We start from the raw sequence: 7,795 nt of genomic DNA, 5'->3' as shown, positions 1-7,795 counted from the left end.
ACCAGCTTCTTGGATCATTAATTAATTCTATAGACGTAAGTATTCATGGGCACCAACTAGTCTCACAGATGATCTCGCAACTCCTTCAATCCTTTCGCCAAGTTCCGACAGAAAAGTAGAGGAGAAGGTAGTGTGGTGAAAGAAATGAAGAGAAAGGGATCTAACTGTTCTGTGTGATCTCCTGCACCGGCGAGAAGGGCCTCCGAACGAAGTCGCGCAAGGGCATCAAGGAGATGTGGGCATAAGTCATAGCGATTATTGGATTCCTTCATTGAATAGTTGGAGGTGCAATTTTCATGGAACTGCAAGATATAATCATGTTCACCAATTTTTAGAGAAATGTGCTAAAATAACATGGTAATCTTTGTTATAGAAGTATTTTGCCTAAAAACTACTGTTATATTTTTATTTTATAGAAGTATTATAAAGAAATTATTTACTAGAATAAAATCAGAATATTGAAAAGAGTTTATCTGAATCGAAACGTGTGGTATACACTGCTCTAAGAATATGATTTGCCCTCCACATGCAGGTTTGTAGCAATTTCGTCCCCAAAATACAACAATCTGGCTCACCCGATCCTCCTCTAATAAGCATAATCGCTGGGGAGGCTTGACCTGACCGATGCCTTCAGATGCCTAGAAAAGAAGAAAAGATAGAAAGCAGAAAATTAAAGAGTGAAAGAACTCTCTATCTATGGAAGAAACTCTCGAAAGATAAAAGTACCAGTAAGAAAAAAAGATATTAGATTATTTTTTTGAATTAATCTCAAAGGAGTCTATTTATAAACTCTTTCTGGAAGAGCAAAGAGATGCGATGATTTCGAAGATAAGTAATGTTCAAAAATACCATATCTTTTTTGCAAATCTTTTCGACCAGTTACAGCTCTTCTAAAAGGCATCTCAGGTATTTTAAAACATTTAAAACAACCAAAATTAAAAAATAAAAAAATATATTTTTTTAATTAAAATTCCAACAATCTCGTACTGAAAATTGCATAGCTTATTTTGTAATTTTACTGCTCACCCTCTCGGCTGACCAGCCTGCACCATGTCATATAATGGTTGTCCATGGAAAGTCCAGTAAAAAAGGTTACATGATAGCAAGGTTATTTTTTTAGTTTTTCTTGTACTTACTTTCAAAAAGATGCACAGATTTTCTGTGTGGTTATCAGATCAAAATTGTGCACCCAAGTAAAAGAAAAGCGTCATCTTCACCACATTATCTGGTAATTCAACCTTAAATACTGGAGCTCAGCCTTTTCTTTCTGATAGAGTGGCTCGTGAGGACAGAAACAGCGACTGCATGAGATGGTAGACACAACGGCCTGTTTATACTTTCAAGAAAGAACAAGAATGTTATCTTGTTCTTAAACTTAGAGCATCTAGAAGGGCTTTGAAAGAATGGTTAGCCAAGATCAGATTAATTGCAAGAGCTGAGAAGGAGAGTGTCACGCCCCCGGCCCGAGATCGCGAGCCGGGAGTCGCGCCAACCGCCGCACACCCGTAGGAAACTCTCCCCACGAGCATGCAAGGCATCTTAACCAAACAATCTCAATTATATATATACATCTAAAATAATTCAACTGAAATAAATGCAATCTTACTCCATTGACTGACCCAAATTATATAATCTCACAGTTCTAAATACGCAACGGAACAATAAAGATAAAACATCAATTTAAATAAAGCCTAATCTAGGATAACTTGTGCTTCAGTTCTTCTAGTCGCTCTCCCATTTTAAATCCCCCGATAGGTTAGTTCTCAGAATCTGTAAAACAACAAGAAATTGTATAATGAGCTAGACAACCCAGTAAGTAATAAACACCTTAACTAGTCAATTCATATAATAACATAAAATATAAATACAAATTACGATGAATCAAACATAATAACATAATCAATTCCTTTTCAAGCACAATTCATTAAAATTCGTTATTTTTCAAATATCTATATACATAATCATAAATCTGATTCGAAGCAAATCATATTCATCTCATCAGCCTTTAGCTACGATCACACTTATACCCTGTGGCTAGCGCCAGAAACAGAACCGCACTTATACCCTGTGGAGTGGGCCAGAAACCGTACTTATACCCTGCGGAGTGGCCAGAATACCACACTTATACCCTGGGGTGGGGGCCAGAATTGCCAATACATAAACCCCCTATTGGCAGGGTCCAGAAACATAGCCAGGCTGAGAGTTTCTAAATCTGATTGCACATCAAAATTCTTTTGTAACATAATAGATATATCATAATCCGATCTAAGTATGCATATACGATGCAAGAACAGTAATATAACAATAGTCCGAAAAATTATTATTCCAATTCACATATCCATTTTTCATTCAAAGCATTATCTCGTAAAATTCATAAATCACATATAAATTCATTAACAATTTATTCGATGCAAAAATAATATTATATAAATGAAGAGTCTAGAGAGGGCAGTTCATTACTTACCTTGAACGCGATCCACAGTAAATCCAATTAATCTCACAAATTTCTCGCAGAACCTAATATCCAAAAATCATATTTTCTTTTAAAATTAATCACAATATATATAAAAACTTAAATTTAATATTTCCCCATGGCCGACCCTGCAGGAGTGCCTAGCACCCTGAGTTCGGGTTCGGGTTCGGGTTCATACCCGTAGACTACCCTCTTCCCTTTATTTTACTATTATTATTATTATCTTTTCTTTTCTTTCCTTCCCTTTTTTTTTTTTCCTTCTTCTTTTCTTCTCTTTTCTCTCCCGACTCCCCCTCTTCTCCTTCGGTGAAACAGGGGGTCCCGTGACCCCCCCTTCTTCTTCTTCTTCCCTCTCGGTCGGACTCCGGGGCGGCCATGGTGGCCGGCCCCGACGGCGGCAGGAGGCGGCGGAGCAAGCCCGACCACCCCCTGCGGCTGGCGGCGGCGAGCACGCCGGCGCTAACGCCTCTAGCCGAAGCGAAGCATCTCTTTTTGGGCCAAAATCCGGCGATCGGCCGGCTCAAAATCACCACCCACCATGGCTAATCACCAAGCAAGGAGAAGGAAAAAGCTTACCTTAGCCCCGACGAAGATCCGGCGCCTTCCTTCCTCTCCGGCGGCGATGAAGGAAAAGGGTCACCCGTGCTATTTGGCTCTCCCTCTTCCTCTCTCTCTCTCCGGCAATGCGAAGAAAATCTCTCCCCCTTCTCCCTGGCGGCTCTTCTCAGTGGTCTTAAGGAGGAGAGGAAGCCCTAAAAACAGGGCTTCCTTCTTCTTCGGGATGGAACCAGTCCATCCCGTCGCCTCACGTGCGTTGCACGTGAGGCCGGGGTTTTGGCACTGGGCCGGTCATTTGGACCGGGCCCAGTTCCGGGGTCTTACAGAGAGGCTTCTTAATCGAAATCAATTTTTCGATCGGAAGGAGGAACAATGTATTCTTTCCTCTGGAGAGGAGTTTAGAGAACATTAATGCCGGCGAGACCTTATATTAATTTTTAAAAGAGAAGAAATTTATTGGAAGCAGAGATCTAAAGTTAAATGGCTAACTGAAGGAGATAATAATACTGCGTTCTTTCACAAAACTGCCATCCTTCACAAAAAGTATAACTAGATATCATGCATTGAATGGAATGGATCACAAACTTCAGACACAGAGGAAATAAAAGAGTTTTTCTCAGATTATTTCAAGGGCATTTTTGATGAACCAGGGGTTGCTTGCTCCATTGCAATTAGATTGGAATCGGCTTTATCCTTTGTCTAGCCCATGCATGGGTTGTTTAGATGATCCCTTTACATTGGAGGAAATAAAAGTGGCTATCTTCAGTTTCAGAGGGGACAAGAGTCTAGAACCTGATAGCTTTTCTATGCACTTCTATCAACACTTTTGAGAGATTGTCAAAGATGATCTTATCTCTCTCTTCAAGCAATTACATGAGAGTTACATTGATCTTGCTTGACTTAATTAGGCAACCATTTTCTTCAATTACCAGGAAGGAAGCTGCTAAAGCATCTTTAGATTTTCGGTCTATTAATCTCATCCACAGGTTTATCAAGATTATGACTGAAGTTTTGGCTAATATATTGCAGCCTTTTTTGAAGGAGCTTATTGACCCAGCCCAAACTGCATTCATTAAAAGTAGATCCATTATGGACAATAGTCTCTGTGCAAATGAAATACTTCATCATTCTAGGAAATCTGATGTAGATGTGGTGAGTTGTAGGCTAGACTTCACAAAGGCCTTTGATAGAGTATCCCTAAGGGCTCGTTTGGTTCGCGGAAAAAGAAGGAGGGAAAGTGTGGTCAACAGGAAAGTAATGAGATGCCTCTTGTTTGGTTGGAGTTTTCAAAGGAGAGAGAAGGAAAAGTTATATTCTCATGGGAATGTGATTCCCACATTTTATGGGAAAGTCTTTCCCATGAGAAACATGGGAAAATTACTTTCCCATGAGGCGGAAATCACTCTATTTTTACTTTTTCCCAAAAAGTCCTTTCAGCATTAAAGAAGCATTAAAGAGGCATTAAAAACCTAATTTTTATTAAGGGCATAATAGGAATTATATATAACTTTCCTAGGAAAGCGGATGGCCAACCAAACATAAGCACCTTGGAAATTTGTCACTTTCCCATGGTCAACCAAACATGCCAAAAGTACTTTCCTAGGCATCCTCTTCCTAGAAATTTGTTTCCCAGGAATCATATTCCTAGGAAGGAAAATGCTTCCCGCGAACCAAACGAGCCCTAAATGCCTTCTTGAACTTCTCTCTGATAGGAACTTCCCTTCTAAATGGATCTTTTGGATCAAAAATTATCTTCTTTCTGGAAAAATTGCAGTGAATATCAATGGAGAAATTGGTAATTGGATTCCTTGTAGGCGAGGGCTTAGACAAGCTGATCCTCTCTCACCCTTTTTTGTTCATTCTTGCAGTAGATCCTCTTTGCACAATGCTTAATGTGCAGCATCGGCCAATATCTGTAAAGGACTTGGGAGTCCTTGGATTTTTGGTGGGACAAAAGTTCTTCAATATGCTGATGATACCTTGGCATTTGCTTAAGCAAAGAGAGGTAATTTGGCAGTACTAAAAATTATTCTATATTGTTTTGAATTGATTTCTGGACTGTCAATCAATTATCAAAAGAGCACGGTTTCATCGGTTGGAAGAAGACCGGATTTTGGAGTTGATTGTGCTAATTGGCTTAACTGCCCTCTTGTCCCTCTTCCTCTTAAATACCTTGGGTTGCTTTTGTGTTGTGGTAAACAATCCAAGTCAATTGAAAAATCATTTTTCTGCAAAAAGAGAAAGGTGGCCTTGGGATTAAAGATCTTACACAATTCAATGACTCTCTTCTTGCAAAATAGGGTTGGAAATATTTATCAAATGGTTAGGGGCTGTGGCAAAAAAACAAGTGATGTTTGCTTATCGTAAAAGAGTAAAACTTTACATGACTTGGAAGCCCATCAGATGATGCCCTATTTTATGGAGGAATATAATCACTGCCCTTCCAGCCTTTTGGAATATACTTCATTTCAAGATTGGAAATGGAAATAAATATTCTCTTATGGAAGGATAGATTTGCGATGCCAAGTTTTTTTTTTTTTGGTACAACGGCAACTTACACACAATGGGTGTGGGTGCAGCCCACAAAATCATAGATAAAGGAAATAGGGCAATAGGAAAGGACAAACGTGTGGTTCTCCCGAACAAAACCTCGAGATGGTGCAAAGGGTGACACCCCTCTTCAAGTTCTGTTTCCAGACCTTTTCAAATTTAATAGAAAAAAAAAATGGGTTGGTGGCTGATTTTCTTAATATTAGAAATTCTTCTTGGACGGTCAGACTGCCTACTCAACCATCCCAGGATGTTGGAATGCAATTCATTCAGCTCTCTCATAATGATAAGGCAGTGGGGAAACTTGATAGAAAAGTTAACTTCTCCACTGCATCTATTTATCAATTCTTCAATTTCGGAGGAATTAGATGTCAGTTTGCTTCTTCTATCTGGAGTCTTGATGGACCTCTAAAATGCAAATATTTTCTCTGGCTCTGTTGGAAGAAAGCGATATCCTTGGAAAAAAGAAAGGTAGGAGCATAGGAGGGTGTGTTTTATGTCATCAAACACAGGAATCAGTGAATTAATTGTTCTCTTATTGCCCTCTTTTCTCTACCATTTGGAAAGGGATATGTTTCTCTCTTGGAGTTCTTCAGCCTCAAACCTCCTCTCAAAACCTTTGTATAGAATGGAGACAGAAATTTCTCAAAACAATTTCAGCCTATCATTCTTATGTTGTTCGTGGCGATAATCTGAGCTATTTGAAATAAGAGAAATACTCAGATTTGTCTTAACAAGCAATCCTCCATCATTTCTATTGCTCGTGCTGGCCTTCAAAATTTTAATCAGTGGTCTATTCTATGCAATCAAAAAAGCTACCAGCTTTCAGGAGAATTTGTAACAAAATCAAGAATATTTCTTACTCTCTTTCTACTGCTTGGTTTTTGTTGAGTTGGTTATTTATCCCTTACCTCTCTAATTGATCTTGTTCTCTCTTCCAAGTTGTAAATTTTTTTATCTTTAGTAATAAAAGTTGGGTGGGTCCTTTTAGCCTCCCTTTATCATCAAAAGAGAAAAAATAAATAAAGAACAAACAATTATTGTACCAAAAAGAAAGAAAGAAAGAACAAGCAATTCTAGCATTCATTTGTTCCCAAATATAACTAGGATAGGATTCTCTCTCCCCCAATCACAGGGACCATTTCACAGTAGTCCTGATCCTGTCATCGTTGGCACTGGCAAACTGAACGGGCGTAGGGGAATGGTTGTGGACCATAGAAGAATATTAAGTAATATTACTAGACTTCCAGCCAGCGAAAGAAAGGACTCCATGGCCCAATGGATAAGGCGCTGGTCTACGGAACCAGAGATTCTGGGTTCGATCCCCAGTGGAGTCGCCGGCGGATTATATTAACCTATTAAGTGCATTATTTTACGAACGTTTTTGTCACTTCTCGGCGCCCCGCCATCCGCGCCACCTCACCGGGTCGCCGCACACGCGTTCACGCTGTAATCCACCCCTCCACGTGCTGCACAACACCATGTCGCTCCTAATCTCCCATTACCGTCGGATGGTGCTGCCTTTTACCCATCCAACGGCCGCAAAAGAACAGGCCAAGCAAGCACGACAAAAAGTATGCCTTCGTTCATATCGACTATAAATTAATTTACAATATAAAGTCTAACACGACTCTTAAAGTACGAGTGCTCATAGTTGGCTCCCACAGCATGATATCAGTTTGGGTAGTTCTAAATACACCCCCCCCCCGATTGCTCAGGACACCCCCCAAAAATTAAAAAAAAATTAAATACTCCCTACACCCCCCCATTTGCTAAGGACACCCCTAAAAAATTAAAAAATCCTAAATTACCCTTCACCCTCCCCACCCCCTCACCTAAATTGCTCTCTACACCCCCAAACCCCCCCCCCAAAACCCCGCTCTTCCCCTCCAAAACTCCACTCCAGCCGGCTTCTCCCTTCCGCCCAAAAAACTTCGCCTCAAGCACCTCAAGCACCTCGCCGGCGGCCAAACCCCCTCCGTCTCCCCCTTCTCCCTCGCCCAAAACCCCCCCGTTCCCCCTTCTCCCTCTCGTCGCCGGCATTCTCCCCTTCTCCCTCTCGTCGCCGGCATTCTCCCGGAACCACCTCCCCGGCCATCTCCCGAGCAACGAGCACCTCGCCGGCGCCTCCACGACCACGTCGAGGTAGCTCCCCGCCCCCCCGCCTCCAGTGCTCCGTTCGGCACTGGATCGCCGAACAGAACCCTTCTGTTC

The 7,795-nt window shown here is 41.0% G+C and overlaps 1 non-coding gene across 1 annotated transcript; it reads left to right on the top strand.

The window, feature by feature from the left end:
• Window positions 1-6,845: 6,845 nt before the first annotated feature.
• Window positions 6,846-6,918, top strand: TRNAR-ACG. The gene has a single exon. It is a non-coding gene; the product is annotated as a tRNA-Arg (tRNA).
• Window positions 6,919-7,795: the final 877 nt, after the last annotated feature.

This window comes from Phoenix dactylifera, unplaced genomic scaffold, assembly GCF_009389715.1.
Source record: "Phoenix dactylifera cultivar Barhee BC4 unplaced genomic scaffold, palm_55x_up_171113_PBpolish2nd_filt_p 001043F, whole genome shotgun sequence".
Taxonomy (NCBI): domain Eukaryota; kingdom Viridiplantae; phylum Streptophyta; class Magnoliopsida; order Arecales; family Arecaceae; genus Phoenix; species Phoenix dactylifera.
Note: the sequence above shows the minus strand (reverse complement) of the source record. Positions and strands in the feature narration are given on the sequence as shown.